Here is a 15,533-nt window from a genome sequence, read left to right on the forward strand (position 1 = left end):
GAATGGCTCTCTGATTATTCGCCAAGGCCAGACCTGAATCCGCTGCATTTCTGCGTATGTGGACATTTAGACACTGGTGTAAGCACAACTCATCTACTGTGCGCAGACGTATCTACTTAACTAAGAAGTCATTTCGCAACGCCACCGTATCAAAATTTACTACAACAAACACTCGGCAGTAAGGTAGAGTACAGAACAAATCCGAAAAAACGGCTGAGGCTACCTCTTCCTCTATACATATTAAGAAGTATTTGAGCTGTGACACTAGTCATTACCAAGGGAAACTGCAGACGAGTTTCTCTCGTCAAACCTTTACACTAAGTTCATTTCACACATCGAACGCAATTCATTAAGAGGGAGACATCAATACAATTCACCAAAGGATTAGTGCTTTTTGAAAATTTCAAATACTCGATTTTTCTTTTTTCGCTTAAAATGTTCTCTGGGATGTTCTCTTTACTGCAATGTTCGTACCAAGTCCGCCAGAAACTCCGATATCGAGTAACAATGCAATCTGTGAAAAAGTGTTTTCGAAGACCACTCACAGCGGGAACAAAATGGTCGATATGTAACGACGGTCCAACAGGCGTTATGGACATTATGAACGTTCTCGGACTTGAGACCGGACCAGCCTTTTACAACTTCTGCACAAAAGCGAACGGAAAGCGTATCGGGCTAGCAGAACACAGAGGATGACGGAAGACGCCAAAGAGGCCCGCAGGACCGCCACGGCTACAAAGAAGACGGAGGCGGCCCTCTTTACGGATCCAACGAGCGCTGATTAGAATTACATTTAACTTAACTATAAAAAATGTAACACAACTCTTATACGCCCAACATCAAGATGAGAACTATGCTTTTCATCGGAATTTGGTTCCGGCATTCTAAATAGCTTTCTCTGGCAGCCTACGGACTTGTTTATATCCTCATAAGTCTATTTTTGGCGAACGCTTTTTTGGGCGTAAAAAAATGACGTTACTTTCAACACGTCATCATTTGATAGAGAACTTAATATTTTTCAGTTATCCTACATATGCTGATAGAAAATGTATTGAAACTGACTTAAACAAAATTCATTTTGTTAGAGGTCCAACAGAAAGTCTTCGGGAATTCCCGCAGATTATTAATGTGCCGGCGGCAAGGGGTCCTTCCCCTGGTACAGAGGTTACAGCGGTTGACACAAAAATGATTAAATATTGAAGACAAAGGGGTAACAAATAATTCTATATAATCAAATTTAACGTTATTTTTGATTTTACGAGACGTGTTTTTTTAAGTAAGTACCGTTTTGAAATTAAAAAAAGACGTGCTAAGATATCTCAATAATTTTATTTTTACATGAAAGCCTGTACCTTAATCTACTTTTATACATAATATCCGTCAATATTGAGGCACTTGTCATAACGTTGTACCAGCTTTTGAATTCCCTCCTCATAGAAGTCTGCCGCCTGACTTGTTAACCACTGCATCACCACTGTTTTGACTTCGTCATCGTCTTGAAGACGCTGACCGCCCAGGTGTTTCTTCAAGTGCAGGAACAGATGGCAGTCACTGGGCGCAAGATCGGGGCTGTACGGAGAATGATCTAGAGTTTCCCATCGAAAAGATGTGATGAGATCTTTGATCTGATTCGCCTCATGCGGACGGGCATTGTTTTGCAGCAAAACTATGTCCTTGCTCAACTTCAGTGGACTGTTGCTTTGATTCTGGTGTGACGTAGGCCACCCACGTTTCATCGCCCGTAACAATTTGGCTTAAGAAATCATCACCGTCGTTGTGGTACCGCTCAAGGAAAGTCAATGCACTGTCTAAACGTTTGGTTTTGCCCACATCCATCAACATTTTCGCTACCCAACATGTGCACAATTTTCGGTCATTCAAGTGCTCGGTCACAGTGCCATACAAAACACTACGAGAAACATTAGGAAAGTCATCCTGCAAGGAGGAAACCGTAAAGCGTCTGTTTTCTCTCACCTTATTGTCCACTTCCTGCACCAAACTTTCATTAACGACCGAAGGACGCCCACTCCGTTGTCCATCATGGACATTTGTGAGGCCATCTTTAAATGCTCTCACCCACTTTCTTACCATTCCATCTCTCATAATGTTTTCTCCGTAAACTGCACAGATCTCACGATGAATATCGATCGCTTTTAGGCCTTTAGCACTAAGAAATCTTATAACAGCCCGTACTTCACAGTCGGTGGGACTCAATGATTATCGGAGGCATCTTAAACACTCAGTACACAACGTAAGCAAGAAAGAATTAGACTGTAATGGCGTCAGTGCCTAGATTAAGGTACAGGCTTTCATGTACAAATAAAATTTTGAGATATCTTAGCATGTCTTTTTTTAATTTCAAAACGGTACTTACTTAAAATCCACGCCTCGTACTTGAGAAAAAAACGTCACGAAAGTATTTTTTTTCCCTCACGCCTTCAAGGAGGGCTCCATCCCCCCAACCCCCCACCCAAAGTGGCTACAAAACCCACAGTATTTTTTAACAAGATGTGTCTGTACTAGTGATGTGCTTAGGGGCAAACCTCACTCCAGACAACAGCCAGATAACCCGCTCCTCTATAGCTGATGCCTGTAATACAGTGACTGCATGCAGTAACCATAGTGGAAAAGCAGTGACGCAAAACACTCTAGGACGTTAGACAGCTAAGTCTTCAGACATAAAAAGCAAGCATGCTCACAAAGGTACGCTCCTACGCGATAAACGCTTTACTTGATAAAGCCGCATATCATACTCCATAACAACAAGTAAAGCAATTTTCAGAATATGCTCATGCAAGCACGAGTATAAACAGGTTTTACTTGAGCGCATGAGAGGAAATTTTACATCTAGAACTATATTCAGCGAATTACCAGAAGGGCGTGTGAGAGTGTACTTCTTACTGTACTGAATATTGAGGTTCGTTCCTATCCCATTAAAGAACGAGCAGTTTATGCGATAAAATGTAGCACCAGCTCGGAGTTTCGCATACACCAAAAGGGGAAAACTTTTGATGGTTGTCGTAGAGAATATTGTAATGTAGTTAGTAATAAAACGGCTATTACTTCTCGTTTTAAAAAAAATGGTGACATAGAGCAAAGTCGTGATATCTGTCATTATGTTCCTCAAGGACTCCATTTGTATACACTTCAAAAGCTTGAAATCTATGTTACTAAATTGAAGTCCCCGCCACGTTCTGTCTGTATGTGAATGCTAATTTCAGAAACTACGGCAGTGATTTTGGTAGGATTTTCATCAATAGATAGGGAATGTCATGAGAAAGATTTATGTATTGTATGTATAAGGTTGGTTGATTTGCTGATTTGAGGTAAGGGACCAAACAGCAAGGTCATCGGTCTCATCGGATTAGAGAAGGGTGGGGAAGGAAGTCGACCGTGGCCTTTCAAAGGAACTAACCCGGGAATTTGCCCGAAGAGATTTCGGGAAATCACGGAAAACCTCAGTCAGGATGGCCGGATACGGAACTGAACCGTCGTCCTCCCGAATGCGAGTCCAGTGTGCTAACCGCTCCGCCACCTCTCTCGGTTACATGTATGGTGATGAGGTCCCATACTCCTTGAGAGAGCATAGGGGACGATGCGGGAGACCCGCACCGCCGTACTAGGCAATTGCCTTCCTTCGAGCGTAATGGGGATGAATGATGATGATGATGAGGGCGACACAACAGCAAATCATCTCGAGGGAAGTGAAAATCCCTGACCCCACCGGGAATCGAACCCGGGACCCCGTGCTCGGGAAGCAAGAACGAGCATGTGAGGGACAGTCAAATGAAAGAGAGACGGATGGTAAAAAAGCAAACAGTTTATTATCTCGAAAGTAATCGCCGAAACTGATGATACACCTATCCACAGCCCATATTGAGCAGCTGTAATGTGATATAAAAACTCGGAGAGAAGCTCTAACCAACGGCATGTGTCTGTTTTCTATATGCCTTGTAATTTTTGGGCAGTCGTGTTCTGAAACCTTGGAGCTAGGAATGAATAATCGTGTACGTCGCACCCCCTCGCCTCGCTGGAGTAAGAAACGGTGGGAAGTATTTTTCTCGTGCTGTTACTTTTGACTGTGACATTAATTAAAATAACTATACATTATCGTCTTCACTAAAAATAGCGCTACAAGGTTAATATATACATCTATAATAGTGTGTACAGTAGCTGAACTAACACGGAAAATGGAGGAGTGAGCGATCGTATGAACCGCAGCTGGGCAGTGTACATCGGTGTTAACTGGCAAGGAGGTTTGTAGGTCTTTGGTCAGTTTAAAACTTAGGTTAGGTAAGGCATGGGAATAACAAATCCAACAGTGCCATCCCTTGCACAGTAATGTGGTGTCCACACCAACCTATGGGTCATTGTTCACTTCGCTGGAGTACAGTGCGACAGTTTTGTAGTATTTTAGTGTTACTTTAGCATACAGCAGAACACATCTACAGTAGTGTGCACTACATCCGAATTTACGAAATAAACTAAGCAGTGAGTAAGCGTGAGGACTGTAGCTGGGTAATATACCTGGGCGTCAACTGCCAGGTAAAATATCTGGGTTCAAGAGCCAGGTAGCCTACTGGATGTCAACATACGGGTGGCCTATATGGGTGTCAACAGCCTGGTGAAATACCTGAGTGTCATCAGTAAGCAGTGCCAGATATGAGGTAGCCAGTGGCCTAGAAAGCTAGGTGCCACAAATGTGTGTGAACAGCTGGGTAGCATATCTGGGTATCAATTGGGAGGTAGCATATCTTGATGTCAACAACCAGGTGGCCTAGTTGAGCGTTAACAAACCAGGTGGCATAACTGATTGTCAGGAGCAGGTAGCATTTCTCAGTACCAACGACGACGTGGTGTGTGTCAGTAGCGAGGTAGCATACTTGGGTTTCAATGACCAGATAACATTCCTGGGTGTTAACAGCCACGTAACAGCTGGGGTAGCCTACATGTGTACCTTAGCCAGATAGCACATCTATCAACAGCCAGGTAGCACAGCTGAGTATCAGCATTCAGATAGCATACGTGGATCCAGAATGAGATTTTCTCTCTGCAGCGAAGTGTGCACTGATATGAAAGTTCCTGGCAGATTAAAACTGTGTGCTGGACCAAGACTCGAACTCGAGACGTTTGCCTTTCGCGGGCAAGTGCTTGCTCTACCAACTGAGTACCCACACACGACTCAGGACCCGTCCTCACAGCTTCAATTCTGCCAGTACCTCGTCCCCTACCTTCCAGACTTCACAGAAACTGTTCTGCAAACCTCGCAAAACTAGCACTCCTCGAAGAGAGGAACTGCCAGGAAGTTTCATATCAGCGCACACTCCGCTGCAGAGCAAAAATCTCATTCTGGAAACATTCCCCAGGCTGTGGCTAAGCCATGCCTCCGCAATATCCTTTCTTTCCAAGAGTGCTAGTTCTGCAAGGTTTGCAGAAGAGCTTCTGTGAAGCCTCGAAGGTATGAGACGAGGTACTGGCAGAAGTAAAGCTGTGAGGACGGGTCGTGAGTCGTGGTTGGGTAGCTCAGTTGGAAGAGCACTTGTCCGCGGAAGGCATCGGTCCCGAGTTCGAGTCTCGGTCCGGCACACAGTTTTAATGCAAGTTTCGGCATACGTGGATTTTAACAGTCAGGTAGTATACAGCTAGGTAGTATATCTGGTATCAATAGCTGGGTGACCTACCAGGTTGTCAACAGCCAGGTAGCCTACCTGAGTATCAACAGTCAGATAACATACATAGGAGTCAACTGCTGGATATGGTTCAAATGGCTCTGTGCACTGTGGGACTTAAAATCTGAGATGATCAGTCCTCTAGAACTTAGACTCCTTACATCTAACTAGTCTAATGACATCACAGACATCCATGCCTGGGGCAGGATTCGAACCTACGACTGTAGAGGTCGCGCAGTTCCAAACTGTAGCACCCAGAACCGCTCGGCCACCACGGCCAACTAGTTGCTGCACTACGCCAGACGATATTGGGAGGTGTCCCATGAGTTTTGTCACTTCAGCGTATGTGAATACAGTCTGCAAACTGTGTTGCGAACAGGGTCGGCTAACTGTTGGATAGCATACCTGTGTGTCAATTTCTGAGTAGCAAACATGGGTATGAACAGCCAGTTTGGCTACCAGAGTGTGAACAGCTGGATACCCTACCTGGGTGTCAGCGGCCAGGAAGCAAACCTGACTGTGAACAGCAGTGTAGCAGACCTGGGTATCAACAGCTGGGAGTGGCCTACCCAGGTGTTCAAGGTAGCATACGAGGGCGTCAGTTTTTGGGTAGCATACCTAGGAGCGAAAATCCAGGTGGCATAGCTGGGTGTTAATAGCCAGACAGCATACTTCAGTGTTGACAGCTGGGTATCAAGAGCTCGTGACCTATCTGGGTGTCAACAGCGAGGGAGCCTACCTGGGCGTCAACAGCAAGGTAGCCTACCTGGGCATCAACAGCAAGGTTGCCTACCTGGGCGTCAACAGCAAGGTAGCCTACCTGGGCGTCAACAGCAAGGTAGCCTACCTGGGCGTCAACAGCAAGGTAGCCTACCTGGGCATCAACAGCAAGGTAGCCTACCTGGGTGACAACAGCAAGGTAGCCTAGCTGGGTGACAACAGCAAGGTAGCCTAGCTGGGTGTCAACAGCTAGGTAGCCTACCTGGGTGTCAACTGCAAAGTAGACTAACTGGGTGTCAACAGCAAGGTAACCTACCTGGGTGTCAACAGCTAGGTAGCCTACCCGGGTGTCAACAGCTAGGTAGCCTACCTGGGCGTCAACAGCAAGGTAGCCTACCTGGATGACAACAGCAAGGTAGCCTACCTGGGTGACAACAGCAAGGTAGCCTAACTGGGTGTCAACAGCTAGGTAGCCTACCTGGGTGTCAACAGCAAAGTAGACTAACTGGGTGTCAACAGCAAGGTAACCTACCTGGGTGTCAACAGATAGGTAGCCTACCTGGGTGTCAACAGCAAGGTAGCCTACGTGGGTGTCAACAGCGAGGTAGCGTACCTGGGTGTCAACAGAAAGGTAGCCTACCTGGGTGTCAACAGCAAAGCAGACTACCTGGGTGTCAACAGCAAGGTAACCTACCTGTGTGTGAACAGCTAGGTAGCCTACGTGGGTGTCAACAGCAAGGCAGCCTACCTGGGTGTCAACAGCAAGGTAGCCTACCTGGGTGTCAACAGCAAAGCAGACTACCTGGGTGTCAACAGCAAGGTAACCTACCTGTGTGTGAACAGCTAGGTAGCCTACGTGGGTGTCAACAGCAAGGCAGCCTACCTGGGTGTCAACAGCAAGGTAGCCTACCTGGGTGTCAACAGCAAAGCAGACTAACTGGGTGTCAACAGCAAGGTAACCTGCCTGTGTGTGAACAGCTAGGTAGCCTACCTGTGTGTCAACAGCTAGGTAGCCTACCTGGGTGTCAACAGCTAGGTAGCCAACCTGGGTGTCAACAGCAAGGCAGCCTACCTGGGTGTCAACAGCAAGGTAGCCTACGTGGGTGTCAACAGCGAGGTAGCCTACGTGGGTGTCAACAGCGAGGTAACGTACCTGGGTGTCAACAGAAAGGTAGCCTACCTGGGTGTCAACAGCAAAGCAGACTACCTGGGTGTCAACAGCAAGGTAACCTACCTGTGTGTCAACAGCTAGGTAGCCTACCTGGGTGTCAACAGCAAGGCAGCCTACCTGGGTGTCAACAGCAAGGTAGCCTACCTTGGTGTCAATGGCCCGGTAGCCTACCTGGGTGTCAACAGCAAGGTAGCCAACCTGGGTGTCAACAGCAAGGTAGTGTACCTGGGCGTGAACTAGCAAGTTTACAACTCAGGGCTGCAGATTAGGTGATAGCTGACTCAGTTTGTCGTCAAGTGCTGCCTCGGTGAAGAAAAGCGGTGCCTATGATAGTGGCGACAGTGTGCAGAGAGGACAGAGGTCACGCGCACATCTACTGGAGAGAGGCTGAGGCTGAGGCGGCGGCAGACAACAAGCAGCGGCCCGGCTACTCACTCCCACTCGAGCAGCAGCTCGTAGACGCTCTTGCGGGCGGCTGCGGCCGCGGGCGCCCCGGCGGCCGGCGTCGGCCCCTGGCGCATGTCGTCGGCGTCGCGGCGGCCGGCCAGCGCGCACGCGCCGGCATGGACGCCGCCGCGGCCTCACAGCGGCGCGCCTCCGCCTCCGCCTCCGCCTCTACTCTGCCGCGAGAGCGGGCGCGGGCGCGGCGCGGGCCTGCGGGCGCAACACACCGCCGGTCCAGCGACACTGCCGCTGCCGCTGGCGCTCGCCAACATGCCTCACTCCTGTACTCTCTGACGGGCAGCCGAACCAAAACAGAGGACCCGCCGCAACCACAGCGTGCAGTGGTTCCACTCGGAAGTACACTACCGGTCATTAAAATTGCTACACCGCGAAGATGACTTGATACAGACGCGACAGGAAGAAGATGATGTGATATGCAAATGATTAGCTTTTCAGAGCATTCACACAAGATTGGCGCCGGTGGCGACACCTACAACGTGCTGCCAAGAGGAAAGTTTCCAACCGATTTCTCATACACAAACAGCAGCTGCCTGGCGTTGCCTGGTGAAACGTTATTATGATGTCTCGTGTAAGGAGGAGAAATGCGTACCATCACGTTTCCGACTTTGATAAAGGTCGGATTGTAGTCAATCGCGATTGCGGTATATCGTATCGCGACATTGCTGCTCGCGTTGGTCGAGATCCAATGACTGTTAGCAGAATATGGAATCGGTGGGTTCAGGAGGGTAATACGGAACGCCGTGTTGGATCCCAACGGCCTCGCATCACTAGCAGTCGAGATGACAGGCATCTTATCCGCATGGCTGTAACGGATCGTGCAGCCTCGTCTCGATCCCTGAGTCAACAGATGGGGACGTTTGCGAGACAACAACCATCTGCACGAACAGTTCGACGACGTTTGTAACAGCATGGACTATCAGCTCGGAGACTGTGGCTGCGGTGACCCTTGACGCTGCATCACAGACAGGAGCGCCTGCGATGGCGTAATCAACGACGAACCTCGGAGAGCGAATGGCAAAACGTCATTTTTTCGGATGAATCCAGGTTTTGTTTACAGCATCATGATGGTCGCATCCGTGTTTGGCGACATCGCGGTGCACGCACATTGGAAGCGTGTATTCGTCATCGCCATACTGGTATATCACCCGGCGTGATGGTATCGGGTGCCATTGGTTGCACGTCTCGGTCACCTCTTGTTCGCATTGACGGCACTTCGAACAGTGGAACTTACATTTCAGATGTGTTACGACCGTGGCTCTACCCTTCATTCGATCCCTGCGAAACCCTACATTTCATCAGGATAATGCACGACCGCATGTTGCAGGTCCTGTACGGGCCTTTCTGGATACAGAAAATGTTCGACTGCTGCCCTCGCCAGGACATTCTCCAGATCTCTCACCAACTGAGAACGTCTGGTCAATGGTGGCCGAGCAACTGGCTCGTCACAGTACACCAGTCACTACTCTTGATGAACAGTGGTATCGTGTTGAAGCTGCATGGGCAGCTGTACCTGTACACGGCATCCGAGCTCTGTTTGACTCAATGCCCAGGCGTATCAAGGCCGTTATTACGGCCAGAGGTGGTTGTTCTGGGTACTGATTTCTGATGATCTATGCACCCAAACAGCGTGAAAATGTAATCACATGTCAGTTCTAGTATAATATATTTGTCCAATGAATACTCGTTTGGCATCTGCGTTTGTTCTTGGTGTAACAATTTCAATGGCCAGTAGTGTAATCACCTCACGCCGTAAGGTATTTACCCCACTGGGAGAGGATACGATCAATTCCTCTTTCGTAGAAAGCGGTCGGCTGCTGTCTGATCGACAGCCGCACCTATTCTTGCTCTTCCTCGCATGTCTTTTTCAGGTCATCAAATACAGGGTGAACGAAGAGGAAAGGTACGTGTTTTGACGGGCGATAGCATTACTGGCTCTGAACAAAAGACTTGTGGCGGACTTATGCCCTATTCCGAATGGTTTCCGAGACAGAACACTTTTAATGTACATTTCTATTTATTTTCTTCATTATTCATTGTCATTTTTTACAACGTACCACAGTAGCACAGAGGAAGTTGAGACGGACAGTTGATACAGGAAGCTTGTGGTCGGAAAATTACCTCAAACTGGTCTACAAAAAGTACCTACGCCACAGCTGCAAGTCAAAGAACAAGGTCGTCATGAGCTTACCGGAACTTGGGTAAACAGCTTTCGATTTCCGTGGCGAGACTTTTAATAGTCTATGAAGACGGCACCTGTTCTTTCGGACATGTCCGAAAGAATAGATACCATCTTCATATCGTTAAGGCTAACCGGCTGATGACTCTTACGGGACTCTGGATTGTCTGCCGCGAGTAATGGGTATAATGGCAGAGGCACTACGAATGTAGTATGTGCACAGTAAGTTGAGAATGTGGGTCTCACGGGGGGCGTGCCGGCGATAAGTCCGTGCAGTCGTACTAACCTCTGTGCCCTTGGTGGCTCAGATGGATAGAGCGTCTGCCATGTAAGCAGGAGATCCCCCGGGTTCGAGTCCCGATCGGGACACACATTTTCAACTGTCCCCGTTGATGTGTATCAATGCCTGTCAGCGGATATTGGTATTGATTTAATTGTAATTTCTTTCAATATTCTCGCGATCTCTTAGCGCGAACTGTTAGTCCTAGACAAAAAATAAATAGGACCTTTTTACTGCAAATTTTTTCCTCTGTACTGAGACACGCTTTCGTTAGAGTGTGGGATTTTCGAGTTATTAAAGGAAAACGTGTCCATATGATATGAAGACAGTAACTGTTCTCGAAAGAACAGAATACTGTTGATGACCGTGCAGCTTTTCCCTGGAATAAATGGTGACTAACTGAAACCCTTAGCTGCCGACAGGTGTTGTTGATATACCTCGATGTGGACAGCTGAAAATGTGTGCCCCGACCGGGACTCGAACCCGGGATCTCCTGCTTACATGGCAGACGCTCTATCCATCTGAGCCACTGAGAACAAAGATGAATCGCGCGACTGCAGGGACTTATCCCTTGCACGCCTCCCGTGAGACTCACATTCCCAATTGTCCACAATTCTACATATGTACTGTACTTCATACACATTTGCCCATTCACTCATCGAGGTATATCAACAACACCTGTCGGCAGCTAAGGGTTTCAGTTAGTCATCATTTATTCCAGGGAAAAGCGGCACGGTCATCAACAGTATTCTGTTCTTTCGAGAACAGTTACTGTCTTCATATATATAGTTAAAAGGCTACCCAACCATTGACCTTCGTCCGTGCGAATGCGCACAGGTTGTCCAAACTCTTACGGGAATCGCCAAAGCGTGCGCGAGTAATGAGTGAATGGGCAAATGTCTTTAAGGTACATTACATATGTAGAATTGTGGGCAGTTGGGAATGTGAGTCTCACGGGGGCGTGCAAGGGATAAGTCCCTGCAGTCGCGCTATTCATCTGTGTCCTCGGTGGCTCAGATGGATAGAGCGTCTGCCATGTAAGCAGGAGATCCCGGGTTCGAGTCCCGGTTGGGGCACACATTTTCAGCTGTCCACATCGAGGTATATCAACAACACCTGTCGGCAGCTAAGGGTTTCAGTTAGTCATCATTTATTGTGTCCGTATGAAGTTTTTTGCTCAGAATCATTGATACTGTCGCGCCTCAAAGCGTGTACCGTTCCTCCTGGCTCACCCTGACTCACAATCCAGGCTGCACGAATGGCGTTGCAGCGTTTCCCAACGAAATCAATGAAGCACGTGGCAGTGTGGGGACAGGACTTATCATGGAACAGGATGATTCCATGCGACAGCATTCCTGGGCATTTTGACTTTACAAGCGCGTCACAGTGTCAGCAAAGTGTCTTGGTAGCACTACGCAAAGACGGGGCTTCCACGCTCATGGAGCGTGCGAGGTGGCGCACTGATTAACACACTGGATTTGCATTCGGGAGGACGACGGTTCAAACCCGCGTGCAACCATCCTGATTTAGGTTTTCCGTGATTTCCCTAACTCGTTTCAGGCAAATGCCGGGATAGTTCCTTTGAAAGGGCACAGCCGACTTCCTTTCCCATTCTTGCCTAATCCGATGGGACCGATGACCACACTGTCTGATCCTCTCCCCCAACCAACCAACACTGAAGGAACTCGGCGAGCGGACGGCTCCTGCAAGTCAAAGAACAAGGTCATCATGACCTTACCGGAACTTGCGTGAACAGCTTTGGATTTTCAAGCAACTTCCGGGAATTCAGCCAGGTAACACTTTACCGACCGCCGATATTTCGGCTAGGTTTGGTGCTGAATTAACTAATCTCTTTAGGCATGTGTTGACATCCACTTAATTTTTACTCAGTGGCCGGTATTACGAGCAGACAGATGGAGTTGCGATGGGTAGTCCGTTGTCCCCTGTGATCGCAAATTTGTTTATGGAAGACTTCGAGGAACGTGCATTGCGGTCGGCGCCTTTGAAACCCGCCTGTTTCTTCAGATACGTTGACGATACCTTTGTTGTTTGTGTGGTGTCACCGCCAGACACCACACTTGCTAGGTGGTAGCCTTTAAATCGGCCGCGGTCCATTAGTATACGCCGGACCCGCGTGTCGCCACTGTCAGTGATTGCAGACCGAGCGCCGCCACACGGCAGGTCTAGAGAGACGTCCTGGCACACGCCCCAGTTGTACAGCCGACTTTGCAAGGAACGGTTCACTGACAAATACGCTCTCATTTGCCGAGACGATAGTTAGCATAGCCTTCAGCTACATTTGCTACGACCTAGATTGAGATTCTATTACTGTATCATCAAGAGCGATGTTCTACAAATGTGGATTAAAGTTAAGTATTCCAGCAGCTACGTAATTTTCTTTTAGCATTCATTACGTATCCTGTTTCAGACCTCACGCCAGCCTGCGTGAGTTTAAGCGCGTGCCTTTCGGCTTCCTCTCATTGTGTCTAGGCTGTCTTGTCTAGACACAACAGTTTGGCCTCATGGTGCGGAAAATTTGAATGCCTTTCTAGAACATCTGAACTCCGTTCGCCCGAACATTCGTTTTACGATTGAGGTTGGAGAGGATGGTTGCCTTCTCTTTCTTGACGTGTTGGTTAGGAGCAAGGATGATGGATCATTGGGACATACAGTGTACAGGAAATGTAATCACACCGATCTGTACTTACAGGCTAATAGTTGTCACCATCCGGCTCAGCGTGGAGGGGTACTTCGTACCTTGGTACACAGGGCACTTGTTTCTGACGATAAGACTTTTCCAGCTGAGCTGTCCCATCTTGAAGTTACATTTCGTCAAAATGGTTATGGTGATAGACAGATTGAACGTGCGTTGCGCTATCGACCAACTGTACATCGGGTGATTGATGATAATTCTGAGTCAACACCTACTGCCTTTTTGCCTTACGTAGGAAACACTTCCAACAAGACCGGTCGTATTTTACGGAAATACGATGTGAAATGTGTTTTCCGACTTCCATCTAAAATTAGAGCGCTATTGTGTTCCGTTAAGGATGATCTTGGTCTGCGTAAGGCGGGTGTATATCGCATTCCTTGTAGCTGCGGCATGGCATATATTGGTCAAACTATCAGGACAGTGGAGGACCGATGTACTGAGCATAAACGGCACACACGATTACAGCAGCCAAGTAGATCTGCTATTGCCGAACATTGCTTGGATACCGGTCACCCCATGTTATATAATAACACCGAGACATTGGTATGCACGTCCAGCTATTGGGAGAGTGTCATTAGGGGGGCAGTTGAGATTAAATTAGCGAGCAACCTCGTTAACAGGGATGGAGGTTTCTGTTTAAACTCTGTTTGGAATCCGGCTCTCTCCCTGTCTAAAAACAGAGGGACAGACTCAATGCTATCTCACCTGAGAATTCGTAGTTCAAAATGGTTCAAATGGCTCTGAGCACTATGGGACTTAACATCTATGGTCATCAGTCCCCTAGAACTTAGAACTACTTAAACCTTACTAACCTAAGGACGTCACACAACACCCAGTCATCACGAGGCAGAGAAAATCCCTGACCCCGCCGGGAATCGAACCCGGGAACCCGGGCGTGGGAAGCGAGAACGCTACCGCACGACCACGAGCTGCGGACGAGAATTCGTAGTCTCACTATCGATACCTCTGACTCTGATCATCTTTGGTGGCACTAGTGTTCAGTGTGTGTGTTATCTTTCCTGCATCAGTCCGAGAACCTAGGTTTTGAATTTCCATGTACGTCGCCTGTCCGTTGCAGTTTCCCTTGAAAATGGCGGGGTGTTCTCCCGCCGAAATATCGGCGGTCGCTGAAAGTGTTACCTGGCTGAATCCCAGAAGTTATTTGAAACTTGTATACGCCAAGAGAAACTCAGGTCTCACAGCTTTGGATTTCTTTCGCGTGGGAGATGTGGAATGTTTTCACTGTTTACTTTGCCATTTGCCCGCCAACTCGAAATGGTGGTACCACGAAAGATCATGATGGCCTCCTCCTTCGACGGCGAGAACCACTATCAATGCACAGCGCTATGAGGGCACTTTGCGGAAACACTGACCCACCATAAAATCAAAATGCCCCGACATGTTGTTGGCCGGACTCATTCTGCTGCAGGATAACACCCGACCCCAAACTGCCAATGCGACGAAAGTTACGCTTCAGCGTTCCGAATGGGAAACACTGTAACATCAGCTACACAGCCCGTATCATTCACCAATGAATTTCACATCTTTGGCGACGTGAAGAAAGATATGTGTGGATGTCTGTTACAGCTGGAGTAGGCGGTACAATAGTTGGTGCAGTTGTGGATCCGTCAGCAGCTGACCGCACTGTACGAAACAGGAATTGATCGTCTCCTCTCCCAGTGGGGTAAAAGTCTCAACGCGTGTGGTGATTACTTTTGAATGGAAGCATCCCATGGTCCTGTTGCGGCAGCTGTTCAGTTTTCATTTGACTGCCCCTTACATTACCGTCTCTCTCAACATGTAACCCACCTCCCCTCAGGTGTCTGCTCAACGCCGGGCATACTGTAGTTGTACACTTCTCACAACTGAATAGGCTGTAGCAAACGGCTATCAGACATCATTGGAATGGCGGAAAGTTCCACGGGACTGGAAGAAGGCCCAGGTCATAACAATCTAGAAAAAGGGTAGAAAATCGGATGCACATAATTACCGGCCAATTTCACTGACATTGATTTGCTGTAGAATCACGGAACATATTTTGTGTTAAGACATAATGACCTTTCTAGACTCTGAGAAGCTCATCTGCAGAAACCAGCACGGTTTTAGGAAACAGCGGTCGTGCGAGACACAGCTGGTCCTCTTTCTGCATGATATACAACAGGCTCTAGATACCGGCTCCCAGGTTGATGCCGTATTTCTCGACATTCGAAAGGCATTCGACTCAGTTCCGCTCTGTCGCTTGCTACAAAAAGTGCACGCTTACGGTGTATCCGATGACATATGCGGTTGGATAGAAAGTTTTCTAACAGACAGGGAGCAGTATGTTGTCCTGAACGGCG

The 15,533-nt window shown here is 48.0% G+C and overlaps 1 non-coding gene across 1 annotated transcript; it reads left to right on the plus strand.

Annotated features, from left to right (window-relative positions):
* Positions 1-11,483: 11,483 nt before the first annotated feature.
* On the plus strand, positions 11,484-11,557 carry Trnat-ugu. Its single transcript has one exon. It is a non-coding gene; the product is annotated as a tRNA-Thr (tRNA).
* Positions 11,558-15,533: the final 3,976 nt, after the last annotated feature.

Source organism: Schistocerca piceifrons, chromosome 10 (assembly GCF_021461385.2).
Source record: "Schistocerca piceifrons isolate TAMUIC-IGC-003096 chromosome 10, iqSchPice1.1, whole genome shotgun sequence".
Taxonomy (NCBI): domain Eukaryota; kingdom Metazoa; phylum Arthropoda; class Insecta; order Orthoptera; family Acrididae; genus Schistocerca; species Schistocerca piceifrons.